This window comes from Danio rerio, chromosome 1 (assembly GCF_049306965.1).
Source record: "Danio rerio strain Tuebingen ecotype United States chromosome 1, GRCz12tu, whole genome shotgun sequence".
In the NCBI taxonomy this organism is placed as follows: domain Eukaryota; kingdom Metazoa; phylum Chordata; class Actinopteri; order Cypriniformes; family Danionidae; genus Danio; species Danio rerio.
The window spans coordinates 41376724-41391248 of record NC_133176.1 but is presented as its reverse complement, the minus strand read 5'-3'; the positions used below and the strand labels follow the sequence as shown (position 1 = coordinate 41391248).

The following is a 14525-nucleotide window of genomic DNA, read 5'->3' as shown; positions in this document are numbered from 1 at the left end:
AGTGGAAGAACAAGAATTTGGAGACATGGGTCATCAGTGTTGCGTTTATTAATGTGCTGCAACGAAGGTTTTGTTTTTATTTTCCCATTATGAGAGCGCAGCTGGACTCACGGGTGGAATACAGTGCTCGCAGCATGTGACACAAATATGTTTGTAAGAAACATTTTTTACAAGAGAGCTTTTCACATCTGGAAATGATAAAATCCGGATTTGTTGCTCGTCTCCTTTTAAAAATGACGCGGCTCCAGTTGGTGTTGATTGTCCTGTCACTATACAGATTTAGTAAGTGTGTGTGATCTGTGCTCTTTGTTCAATCAGATGGCAAAGTTTGTTCGTATCGTCAGCATGACTCTTTCAGTTTTTAAAGACATACCTTAGTCAAAATGATTTTGTTACTAAGTTTACAGTATGTTAATATCACTGCAATATTATGGTACAATATTATGGACTCCGAATGCTTTCCGAATGTAAACATGTAAACACCTTAATCAAACTACTACCATCGTGTAGGATTTTCGCCGTATTTTGTGACAGGATAGTCTATACAGACACAGCTTTCTGACGCTACGTTAACTACCGAGGGCATCCAAGTTATCGAAAAAAGCGGAGGTTTTTTTTTTCCCATTTGCCATGCGGTATGAAACATTCCATTAAAACTACACTTTCCAGCAGTTCATCCTCGCATCTAATATCTCGCTTGTCACGGGGCATGCATGATATGTTCCTGAATGAAAGTGAAAGGGCCAAACTGCAGTTAAAGTTGACAAATCAATAATTTGGCAAATAATTTGACTACGGATGTCCATGTAAACCTAGAAACTCCCATTTTTAGGCAAAATCTTTTTTCCTACCCCGATACTCCCACCTAAACAGAGCTGGACATACCCACTTTCCTGACTTGTTCCAAACTAGAGGTGTGAAAACACCCTCCTGAAGCCTGGTTTATACTTCTGCGTCAAGTGACCGGCGTAACTCACGGCGCAAGCAACACGGGCAGCTGTGCATTTATACTTCTGCGTGCTGTCTCTGTTGGTCTGCATTAACACATCCGAAACGCTAGTTGGCAGTGATGTGTAAATGTTCCTCTGTGTCGAGTTTCTTCGCTTCTGTTTTGCGTTTCCTGAACACTTCCTGGTTGTAGAAGTGACTCAAACTCGCTCATTTTGAGGCAGGAACCGGCGGACGTGCAACAACTTTAACTATGAGGTAAACACAAAACAAAACTTTCCATCCGGAGCTCCTTCACGGGACTCCACACTCATAAACAATCGCTCGCGCCATTCGGATCGCTCTCGGTCCCGCCCAGACTCGTCAGCGATACCAAGCCAACCAATCACAAAGCTTGCGCTACGCGTCATTGCAACGTGTAGTTACAATTTTTGAGAGGTGCACGTCAGCCACGCCGACGGCCATGGCGAAGGGCTATGCGTCAGCGCCGTAGCATACGCCGCCGTTTGACGCAGAAGTATAAATCAGCCTTGAGATAGGGGGTTTTCATGGCCCTTTAAACACAATTTTGTTGTAATATTAGAGAAAACAAAACAAGAGCTCACTAAATAGAAAACTCTTCCACTTTCTCTTGTAGGCAGAATAAATACAATAAAAAGGAATATTGTTCCTAAATTTCTTTTCCTCTTTCAAAGTATAACCAATCACCATATGTAATATAATATGAAATCATGACTCCAACACACATGGGGAAAAGAAATATATATATATATATATATATATATATATATATATATATATATATATATATATATATATATATATATATATATATATATATATATATATATATATATATATATAAAATATATCTATAATATATATATATATAGTCTTAATTTAATGATTTATTATGTTTTATCACATTGTGATTTTCTTCTACAAATTTCATTGTTTCTTCATATGTGCTGAGTTTGAACTTGTTTATTTTTTTTAAGTTTATAGCCCAAGTTTACCTCAATGGTTTCCACCAATTTTGGGTTGAAATAACTAAAGGAGACCATCAAAAAACGTTTTACTGAAATTATGGTTTTATACATGTGTGTTTCTTGCCATTTTGTGAAATTCATTCATTCATTTTCTTGTCGGCTTAGTCCCTTTATTAATCCGGGGTCACCACAGCAGAATGAACCGCCAACTTATCCAGCAAGTTTTTACACAGCCGATGCCCTTCCAGCCGCAACTCATCACTGGGGAAATTTTGTGAAATTTATAAATGAAAATGATTTTATTCACCACTTATTTTTTTCAGCGAAGCAATATGCTGGGTTGAGTCAACCTAAATCGGGGTAAAGTATGGAGAAACCCAAGTGCTGTGTTAAAAATTTAATTAAACAAATTAAACCAGCTACGGGGCTTGTCCATATTTTCCCCAAATATGTTTTGAAAGAATCCAGCATTTTTTTTAAAAATTGCAGTCAGCTGAAAGGGCAGCTGAAGCTAAAGAGCCTTTAAAGCTGATAATATGAACTCTATACAGCAATTGACTCAAGTGCAGTCAATTAGCTGCGGTCAGAGCTAATGTGTGACAGAGTTAATGCACCATGAACAAAAGCTCGTCGAGCGCCCATGGGCTTCAGTCGAGGATTGAGTGAGTGAGTGAGGGGCCCAAGTGCACCCAGTGTGGGCTCCTTCACTGTAATCTGTTTTAGGAGAAACAAATGGACAAGATAAGTTAATTTAGCTCAGAGGCCACCCTTCCTTGGAGCCCTCAGGGGCCGTGGGATGCTCAAGAAAAGGTCGGCTCCAAGACTCTTTACCCTCGGATTCGGCACGAGTCTACAGATCCTGCTGACTAAACCTTTGTGATTGTAATCACAGTAGCCTTTCTGAGAACAGCTTTTTATTTAATCTTATAAATACAAAGATAAGACAAAAAAATATATACAGTTAAGCACATTTTCTTATAACAGTTAAACAGTTATTGCACATTTTGCTGACTAAATGTTGCACTGCAACTACATACCAATTACCAATTACTCATTTAAGTATTAGCAGACTGTCTGCTTAATATCCACTGATACTGCTCCTTCAACAGACATTTAACTGACTATAAGAAACTTTGAAAATACATGTCAACTTACACTAACCCTAACCCAAACCCGAATCTAACAGTCTACATATGACCAATTGAGAATTAGTTGGCATGTAGATGCAATTTAACTTAAATTCAACAAAACACATTAAAGGGACCATCAAAATAAAGTGATACCATATTTTTTAATACTACAGTAAAAAAAAAAAAAAACCTGCAATCTGATTAACAGCAAGTTTTCTTGATGTATATCGTGATTAAAGATAAACTGATTTTCCCAGTATTCCCTGAATAACACTTAACCTTTTTATGCCTTTTTATTAGCTTAGTTTTCCTCGTCAGTTATGTACATTAGAGTTGAATGTTACATCTAATGCTGATAAATGATGTTTATTGCATTACGTTTATTTTATTTTCTGCTATCATGATGATGTTTAGTAATTGTGTGAATATCTGTTTATTAAACTTTTACAGATATAATAGAGTAATTTCACAGAGAAATGTAAACAATTATTATTATTATTATTATGATTATTATTATTATTATTATTATTATTATTAAACAAGATGAAATTAAATTAATCCAAAAGAGAAAAAATATAAATAAATAAATAAATAAAAATTAAGTAAATAAATAAATAAAATGTTAATAAATAAAAATGTAAATAAATAAATAAATAATCTGCACAGAATACACATGCACCTTGATAACCCAATTTTATAAACATTAATCCTCAGGTATTTATACAATGTACTTAATTACATTTGCTTTGCAATTGAAAGGCCCTAAGGTTTTGTTTGACAGTAGAGAAACTCAGAAATGAAAATTCTAAATGGGTCCCATGTTTCAGAAAAAGCCCTAGTATTGCTATTTATTGTAAACCTGTTTTTTTTATTTTTTTTTTATTTTTTTTTTCCAAATGGATAAAGCTCATTGCATCTCACAATCAGTGGTCAAAATAAAATAAAATAAAATAAAATAATATAAATAAAAATAAAAGAATACACCGTCTTGCTAACAGTGTCAAAAATGCAAGGACAATTGCAGTACAATTTGATAACCCTGCTATATTAGAAGAAAGTCCAAAAAGTGCAACAAGAGGACAAGGTTCGATGTTTATCTTTGTCACAGAAGAGAAACACTTGAAAAGTGATAGCCAAAAAGAATGTGACCTTCAATATATTAGTGTGTTTCTCTGCTTGTGGAAAAGTTGTTTGTGATGAGTATTGGTTCATTAAATGACATTCTCATATGGTTGTATTTTTGTCTGTGTAACAAATGTACAAGGTGTAGATATCAATACTTCAAAACATTAGTGGTAATAAAATCCTATGTGCAAGGCGCTCGAAAAGCAAGTGAAAATATTAAAAAGGATATTTAAAAAATCCCTTATCCAAAGAGCACCGACACATTAATTACCCCTGAAGCACTTAATGTATGATATTGGTGCAGAACATTGTAAATCAATGAAATAATTTAGGGATTTTTGTTTTTAATTTTTACGGTAAACTACTGTAATCTAAACAGTAAAATTATGGCAACCAAAACTGTTGTTGTTTTAGCATACATTTTACAGATTTTTGTGTAGCAAGACTAGCCATGGAACGATAACCAGTTTCAAGGTTTACCGCGGTTTGGAAAAGTCAAGGTTTTAAAACTGCAAAAATGTATGTTTTTTAATGTGTTGTAAAGAAATCTGTGCTTTTGAAACTAATGAAGATAGCAGAAGTCAATGATTTATATTAATTATTTATGACATCCTTACCGTTTCAAAATATTATGTTTCCTAAAATGATTTTAATTAATTATTTTTTAACCAGAAATAAAAATTAAAAAAACATAAAAGAACATTTGTTAGAGCAGTTATCACAATACTGTGATACCATGAAATTTTTTATCCAAGGTATCATACCATCAGAAACTTATACTGGCCTGAGGAAGACAGGTTTGTTAATTTAATAAAAGTTGCAGGAACACCTGTTGCTTTAAGCTGCAGAGCAAGAGATAAAGAGAGAAAGGAAAAGAGGTTGTACGTGTGTGTAGCTCGTGCTTGTTAAGATCTCAGTCCCAGAGGGCAGTCAGCTGGCAGGGGGCAGATGTCAACATTAGCCTCTATGACCAGCAGCACTTTCACCCCGGCACACAGCCTGAGGAACGGAGGGGTCTCGGTTGCGCAGAGATGCAAACAAACACACACTTCACGTCTATGTTCACTGAAACATGAGCACCTGGAGAGAATGTTTTGTTTCCAATAATAGAACTCAAAGACAGGTGCTTTTTATGCTGAAGTGTTTTGAAAACATCAGAGAAGTTCAAGTCATTATGAACACTGCTTGCTTCTCTGGTATCTATGAAAATGAATTGTTATCTAGAAGGTAATTATTTTAAAACAACTTCCTGAACTTTGATCTCATTGAGTGCAAGAAAAAAGCCAAAAAAAAAAGCCAAAAAAAAAAAAAGATGTGATGCTTTAAATTTAGAAATAAAAAGGACTAAATAGAGATGTGTTTCTAAGTGATTATTTTCACATTTTCGACATGAAACTTAGAGAATACTCAAATAACAATTGAAAAAAAAACTTCACGTAGGGTGTGCGACTAAGATTCTCAGAAAAAGTAAAAAAATAAAATAAAAAATAAAAAAGTGTGAGACTGATAACAGCAGCCAGAAGAGAGAACTAATCAAATCAATAAATCAAATTTACTCTCATATCCATAGACACACCATAGACATAAGCACCTCACACAAGTTTTTTTGTTTGTTTGGTTTTTTAATTTGATAGAAAGATAATATAATACAAAGAATAGCTTTAGAAATGTAAATTTGTTTTAGAAAAAAAAAATCTAAATATTGAAAAACTTTAAGGATTTTAGAAGCTGATGACTGTTAAATGTGAAAAGCGTGAAATGCGAAAATGGTCTATATCTGTCCAGTGATATAAATTACTAAAAAAATTATAATAACACTTTATTGTAGGATGTCCATTTAAAAAATGTTTTATGTATTTCTATAGTAATTATAATTCATTCTGCATAATTACAGTACATGCAACTAACCCTAAACCTAACATTCTAACCATAACTATATTCACTTTATTTTCCGCCGACGAGTGAGCGCTGCCATTTGAATCTTTTTGGCTTGAGACTTCCGGTCTCATTCACTTCCATTCATTTTTTGACGTTAAAAACTGCTCGTTACGCTGCTTGATGTTGCAATTTGATATTTTCTAATTATATATTTCTACTTGGTCTGTGTAGTCATGCAATCATTTGTTTGTAGAGCAAGTAGTTTGACCGTTTTCTGCCGTTTATTATTCCTAGTCATTTCTCCCATAGGCGACTGAATCGGAAGTTCTAAGACAATCGCAAAAACAGGCGCACTTCCGCATTTTAGAAAAAGTTCAATAAAGTAGTAAGTGCAGCTAGTTATTTAATATTACTCAATTATTAAATGATTAGTTATAGTGTAAAAAAGACACCATAAAATAAAGTTTCAGAAAATTTAGATTAATTAATCTAAATTATGCAAAATAATATGTGTTTGTACCTAAATCCTGGGATACAGACAAGAGGTTGGAGAATGGATGGATGAAATATGCATTTGAATATAAATTCCACTTTTTATAATTGTTTTATGATCACTAAAAAAGTAAAATCATTCTAAATAAATTCCAACCCAAAAAAAAAAAAATTAAATAAAACTTTTTTTTTTGAATATACATTTTAGATTTCAACCATTTTTATCTCTTCTTTTAACTCAAACGCTGTAACATTTTTGTTTTATTTAAATGATAATTTCAGTACATCATATTTATGTTTAGGGGCTACACGGTGGCACAGTAGGTAGTGCTGTTGCCTCAAAGCAAGAGGGTTGCTGGTTTGAGCCTTTGCTGGGTCAGTTGGCATTTTTGTATGGAGTTTGCATGTTCTCCTCGCATTCGCATAGGTTTCCTCCGGGTGCATCGGTTTCCCCCACAAGTCCAAAGACATGCGGACATTGTAGTGTATGTGTGTGAATGAGAGTATATGGGTGTTTCCCAATGATGGGTTGTAGCTGGAAAGGTATATCCACTGCATAAAACATATGTTGGATGGGTTCATTCTACTGTGGGGACCCCATATTATTAAGAGAACTTAGTCAAAAAGATAAACAATGAATGGGTGATTTATGTTTATTAATTTTAATAAAAAAATGTTGTTAGTGAAAATATACTGAAACATGAACATAAGATGTCCATCGCAGCCATTACCTTTAATTTTGTAATGTCAGTGCTTTGCAACAAGTGTTAGCTATTGCAACTGTTCTTTACAAACATTTTATTGACATTGGATTGTTAACGAGCATTAGTAATGAATTGGCTATTGCCACATGACATGCAATCAAATGCCTGCATCTCTAAACACACAACGTGCCCATTGTTGAAGCATATAAGCTACAGCAGCAGAAGAAGAGCACACCATAAACACTCCTGCCAAATACATCATAACTCAACAAAAATGGAAAAAAGTAGTCTGGTCTGATGAGACTAAGTTATTTCAGGGCCCACTTTGAGCCTCTCAGTTCCGATTTACTGTTTATTCTCAATCTAACTGTTGTTGCTGACCATGTCCATCGTTTCATGACTACAGTGAATTCATCTTGTGATGGCTACATCTATAAGTGAGTCATGTCACAAAGCTCAAATCCTTCTGTCTTGAACATGACAATGAGTTCATTATATTTAAATGTCCTCCACAGTCACCAGAACTCAACCCAATAGAGCACCTATGGGATATGGTGGAACAGGAGATTTGCACCGTGATTGTGCTGTTGAAAAATCTGCAGCAACTGCTTGATGCTATTGTGATATGGACCCAAATACTGACAAAAATGCATTTTTTAACTAAAAACAACAATTTAAGCAACAATTATGATTATTCAACTATTATTATTAATCAGAATGAATTAACAAATGCGATTGAGCAAATATGATTGTCATCCACATCTTGTCAGAGAAGCACTGTTGTGTGTTCAGCAGTAAATTTCCTACGAAAGCCAGAGGGCGCTGGCTTTACCACAAACACCCATAAAGAAGAAAACCAGGAAATCCCTAGTGTTGCATTATAAGCAGTCCGCTTGTTAAGTGGTGACATGTTTGTGACGTATGTATACTGTTTCCGGGTCCAAGCCGCCATTCATTTGAGTGGAGAAATCATTCGTTTATGATCACGTTTTATTCCTATCACACATTAAAGTTAATTTTATATAAAATCGTAATGTACACAACAATCTCTGGGCTTGCTGCATAACAAATACCAAAAATTTAACAATTTATAAAAAATGTATCACTTTCTGGCCATCGGATATTAGGCATGGACATATATACTGGGATCGAGATTTTCGAAAGCATTAAATCGCTTTGTAAAAGTTTATTATTACCATTTCATGAGTCTCCCCATTCAGTTGAATAGAGCGTTTGGACCCAGAGGCCGCTTCGCATGACGTCACACTTAACAAGCGGGTAGATTGTAGTGCTTTCATTTATTTAGTGTGAGTAATAATCACGTAACTATGGAATCATCTCACATATGGATTTATTTCAAACACTGAACTGTAGTTACGAAGTGAGTTTGTAGTAAAAACAAGTTATTATATAGAGTATTTTCTCTTCATTGAGACGTCTTGGAGAAGCTATGCAAACAGCTTACCACGATATCATATGATTAAATCAGTTTAAAGGCATTTAAAGGCACTTTTGCATATCTACAAGTGAAAGCACATGCTGGAGGTTTATTAGAAACAGCTTGACTAACAACATGCCCTGATATATTTTTGTTTTATGATTTTCTCTGTAATTTGCATAATAACATCAAAGTGATCAAATCACACAATACGCTGTTTTTCTTGCAGAATTCACAGTAGGCAAGCTGATAGCATTCCTTTTGATATGCTCTAATCTCTTACGCAGGCAATATTCCTGTGTGGCAGCAGTATGACAGCTGAGCTGAACATAGACATGACTGCTGTATACCAACAAGACAGAGATAGCAGGACAAGCTCAAACAATGCTTGACTCAACTTTTCCCATGACACGACTGAAGGCTGAGCTAAGACCGATGACGTGAGCCTGTTTACCAGTGGAAACGCTGAGAGCTCCAAGTCTATCAATGCTTTATCTGTTGTTTCAGACTTATTTATTCAACGATAGCAACCAAACCTTTGAATGGTAACGCAGCTCAATGGCTCATTGGGAGAAGGCGATGTTAAACGACCCATTATGTCTTTGTTTTGGCATCGACGTACAGTTACAGACTCAATCATTTGTGAAATGTTTACACCAGAGGTATTAAAAAAAAATAACTGAACCTGTCATTCCGATGGAAATACTACAGCTGCTATTTATAAAGCAGGTGATTAGATAAATAAGGCTAGCGAAGAAAGCGAAGATACACCTACAGGATCAGAAAGCATTTATCTTAGAATAGATTTGCCAAATCATTTTCCATTTCCCAGCTTTTCTCCATCTCTCCTAAATCTGTCTGTAGTTGAAGTAACATTGTCCGCCTTTACTCGGAGCTCGGAAACAGCTGGAACTCTGAGGTTTCGTCAACCAATAAAACCAGTTTCCTATCCACAAAAATATGTCTTTCTCACAAGGCTCGCCCAAACCACAGCACTCCCGAAATAAATCACCAACACACACCGGAGACAACTCTGCTGACCTTTGTCAAACTATACCAATCACTTCCCTAAACTCACCTCATCTAAATCACACATCTGTGTCGAATGTGTCACAATACACACACACACACACTCTGGAGAGAGAAGAGTGTAACGAGAGTGTGTTTTTTAAGGAGCAGCGTGTACGCTCGCTCCTGAGGGCCTGCGTAAATGGACTGTGCTTTGAGGTGGACTGAAGCTGCCTGTCAGAGCTCCTTATTGCCTCTCCTAATGAGTGTTCCACTGCTGAAATGCCTGACAAATATATGAGGTGGAATGCATCCATATAATTTGCTCTAAAGATCGCCCTTGTTTCCCAAGGACTGGAAACAATAAATAGTACTTTTTTTGTGCGAGTGTAAGGCTTTAGGGAGGGGAGGACCAGAGCGGGAGAAGTTAATAAATGACTCAATAATGTAATCGATGAATGCCCGTAATTTCATATCATGACAACAACAACAACAACAACAACAAAATAAATAAATAAGTAAATTACTCTCTGGTTTTGTTAGCTTAGCATTTGCACTGTAAATTTAATTACCTATATATATATAAAACAAAAATACATTTACTTTTATGATTGTTTTACTTTGAAGCAAAGCTTACCGAGCATACAATGCTGTGTGCTTGACAGAATCCCCTTTTCGTATGTTGGTACAATTAATGATGTTTTGTATCATCTGAGAACTCAAGAAGAGCCAAGGAGTCAAGTCAGCACCATGGATGACGATCTGCTGCATGGATGATGAAGGCATTTCTGATGCCTGCCCGGAACTGCAATGGACAGTGTAGCTCCTGTGAAAGAACAGGTGTTTAAGTATTGTCTTTTTTTTTATTTGTTTACATATTTTTTTTTGTATTTTTCTATTTCATTTGAACCACACTAGAGTTTGTCTGAAAGTGGAGCAAAAACCAGCCTGATCTTACAAGAAAATGTAGCTATTTTACTTTTTGTCATTTTAGTGGCTTATTCGTACAAATTTGTACAAGTTTAGTCGTACGAAAATGTGTGATTTTTTAAAGGAAGCAAGGCATCCAACCCAACCCCACCACTAAACCCAACCATCAATTATTAAGCAAATCATACTAAACTGTACAAATGAGAACATGTGATTTTATACTAAGTAGCCACTAAATCAAAAAGTTACGAATCTTCTTTGGTGTTCACACTAGTTTTTTGTCAGAAAGTGGAGAAGAAACTGCCTTTTCAATAGTCTTAATCTGCTTGTTTGGTGTTCACACTAGAGTTTGTCTGAAAGTGGAGCAAAACCAGCCCTTTCAATTATCTCAATTCAATTGCTTATTGTTCACACTAGAGTTCGTCACAAAGTGGAGCAAAACTAGCCCTTTCAATGGTCTTAATACACTTGTTAGGTGTTCACACAAGAGTTTGTCTAAAAGTGGAGCAAAACCAGTCCTTTCAATGGTCTCAATACGTTTGTTTGGTGTTCACGCTGTCAGAAAGTGGAGCAAAACCAGCCCTTTCAATGGTCTCAATCTGCTTGTTTGGTGTTAACACTAGAGTTTGTCAGAAAGTGGAGCAAAAACAGCCCTTTCAATGGTCTCAATCTGCTGGTTTGTGTTTACACAAGAGTTTGTCTGAAAGTGGAGCAAAAACAGCCTTTTCAATGGTCTTAATCTGCTTGTTTGGTGTTCACGCTAGGGTTTGTCTAAAAGTGGAGCAAAACCAGCCTTTTCAATGGTCTCAGTCCACTTGTTTGGTGTGCACACTGGAGTTTGTCTGAAAGTGGAGCGAAACCAGCCTTTTCAATGCTCTCAATCCGCTTGTTTGTTGTTCACAACAGAGTTTGTCTGAAAGTGGAGCAAAACCAGCCCTTTCAATGGTCTCAGTCCGCTTGTTTGGTGTTCACACTAGAGTTTGTCTGAAAGTGGATCAAAACCAGCCCGTTTAATACTCTCAATCCACTTGTTTGGTGTCCACACTAGAGTTTCTAATTGACTGATGTATGTGTTTATACTTTAAATGCATAAAATGCTATTAAAACTAGCTTTAACTTGTTTCAATGTTGTAAATCAATGTGAAATGACTTGAATAGTTATCTGATTCATCTGAAACATTACAAGCTTTTTTACAGTGTAAAATATAACGGAGACAAGATAATTGTTAAAATTACTCTTTGCAAAGGTTAAAAAGGCCCCTAGAAAACAATTCCTGAGGGCAAATATTTCTTCTTAATGGAGAAGTTATTTTCTGCTATGTCAACTACATGCAACTTTGTAGTTAACTATCAGCCATTATAGAATACTTTCTGCTTTATCTCTGCTAACAATTTATAAATCCAACAGTTTCCAATATCTAAGATCCAAGACCAGTCCTCAATTGGTAAACTGCAACTTTGCAAGTGCATATACTCTATATTAGTCTACGAAATGCAATAGTCATCTAATACAGTTATTTGACATGTAATTGGAAAAGTTACATATAAAGTCATCAAAATTTCCAAAAGTGACCAAAAATACTACTTTATACTAGTCTTCCTGCTTTAAAACTTTTCATATTTAATGTAGCATATTACTTGACATGAATGAGGTAATGTCTGAATTCATAATCAAATGCTCGCTCTACTTTTTGATAACAAATATCAAAAAATAACGTTCTGTCTGGAACATGACCACAGTATGTTAGCATGCCACGTTGAAGGGTTCAGAGTTTTCCTTACATGCCCAAATAAATAAATGATTTCATATGCTGACATCATTATTAAGACTGGCAGAGGTACACATCAAGATAGCAGCCATTTTGTAGTTCATTAGTTCACTTTAAAAGCATCCAATGCCTAAAATAATTACAATTTGAGCAAAAATACTCTCACTTTTATTATGTGAGCAAAAAATGCAAAGCTATCTGGTTACATACGTGTTTTCACAACAAGTGCAATGTGTCTTACAGCTACACGGTCTTGTTTTCACAGCACAGTTATTGCTGCTGTTGGGTCCATTAGTCAGACTGCTGTTTAAAATGAAAACCGTGGCCTTGAATCAGAGCACTGTCTCCTCTAATAGAGAGATGAAGGAATGAGGTCGGGAAGTATCCATAAAAGCAGTTTTATGGGTTTTCTTTAAGGCCCTCGGTGAAGTCTGATCAGCCACCTTCCATGGAAAAAAGAGACAGAAAGGACAGGAAATGGTGTAACGTAGCACCAAAATGGAGTCAATGACTGCCACTTTTGGTCCATTACTGAGTAAAACATTCTTCTCTATTATCTGTGATCATCAACATCTCAAGGACGCACTGAGATCAAAATGTTTCCAAAACAGAGGCTTCCTAATATAATCTTTTGATAATGCTGTTGAAAAATGTGCGTTAACAGTACTAACGTGTTTATCAGCTGCAGGTTAACTATGCTGCAGAAATAACACTATGTGTCTATATGAAAAGCTTAATTCAGAAACAATATGTAAACTGTTTTTTTTTCTTTTTTTTTTAATAAATAATTATATCAATACATTTTTGTGTTAACACGCAACACAGTCCATTTTGACCATATCACAGACTATATCTCTCTGAATACTGTGCATCCGGAAAGAATTCATAGTGCTTTACTTTTTTTCCATATTTTTTTTATTTAACAGCCATATTCCAAAATGGATTAAATTCATTTATTTCCTCAAAATTCTACACACATAACCCCATAATGACAATGTGAAAAAGAGATTTTTTTAAACTGTTGTAAATTTAAAAAAATAAAAAACCTGAAAAATCACATGCACATAAGTATTCACAGCCTTTGCTGTGAAGCTCTAAATTCAACATAGGTACATTTTGTTTCTACTGATCATTTTCAGATGTTTCAGCAGCTTAATTAAAGTTCACCTGTGGTAAATTCAGATGATTGGACAGGATTTTAAAAAGGCATAAACCTGTCTAAATAAGGTCCCAGGGTTGATAGTGCATGTCAAAGCACAAACCAAGCATGAATACAAAGGAATTGTCTGTAGACCTCAGAAACAGGATTGTCTCAAGGCACAAGGCTGGGGAAGGTTACAGAAAGATTTCTGCTGCTCTAAAAGATCCAGTGAGCACAGTGGCCTCCATCATCTCCATCAGTGGAAGATGTTTAGAACCACCAGGACTCTTAAAGGAGCTGGCCAGCCATCTAACCCGAGTGATCGGGGAAAAGGACCTAAGTCAGGGAGGTGATCAATAACCCGATGGTCACCCTGTCTGAGCACCAGCGTATTTTTGTGGAGAGAGGAGAACCTTACAGAAGGACAACCATCTGTGCAGCAATCCACCAATCAGGCATGTATGGTAAAGTGACCAGACAAAAGCCACTCTCCACCTGGAATTTGCCAAAAGGCATCTAAACGACTCTCAGATCATATGAAACAAAATTCTCTGGTCTGATGAGACTAAAAATGAACTCTTTTGAGTAAATGCCACGCGTTACGTTTGGAGGAAACCAGGCACCGCTCATCACCAGGCTAATACCATCCCTACAGTGACGAGTAGTGGTGGCTGCATCATGCTGTGGGGATGTTTTACAGCAACAGGAACTGGAAGACTAGTCAGGATAGAGGGAAGGATGAATGCAGCAATGTAGAGAGACATACTGAATGAAAACCTGCTTCAGAGTGCTCTTGACCTCAGACTGAGGCGACGGGTCACCTTCCAGCATAGAATGAAGTGGCTTTACAACAACTAGATAAATGTCCTTGAGTGGTCCAGCCATAGCCCAGACCTAAATCCTATTGAATATCTCTGGCGAGGTCTGAAAATGGCAGTACACTGTCACTTCCTATCCAACCTGATAGACCTTG

The 14525-nt window shown here is 35.9% G+C and overlaps 1 protein-coding gene across 15 annotated transcripts in view; it reads right to left on the bottom strand.

Annotated features, from left to right (window-relative positions):
- Window positions 1–14525, bottom strand: part of cep44 (centrosomal protein 44) — a 207433-nt gene that overhangs the window by 100792 nt on the left and 92116 nt on the right. For 14 of the 15 annotated variants that reach the window (XM_073949142.1, XM_073949133.1, XM_073949141.1 and 11 more), the window contains one exon: window positions 10350–10538. The gene's annotated coding sequence lies outside the window, so the exon portion shown is untranslated. Of the gene's footprint in view, window positions 1–10349; window positions 10539–11506; window positions 11627–14525 lie in introns of all 15 variants that reach the window. The other variant, XM_073949143.1, reaches the window with a different exon arrangement.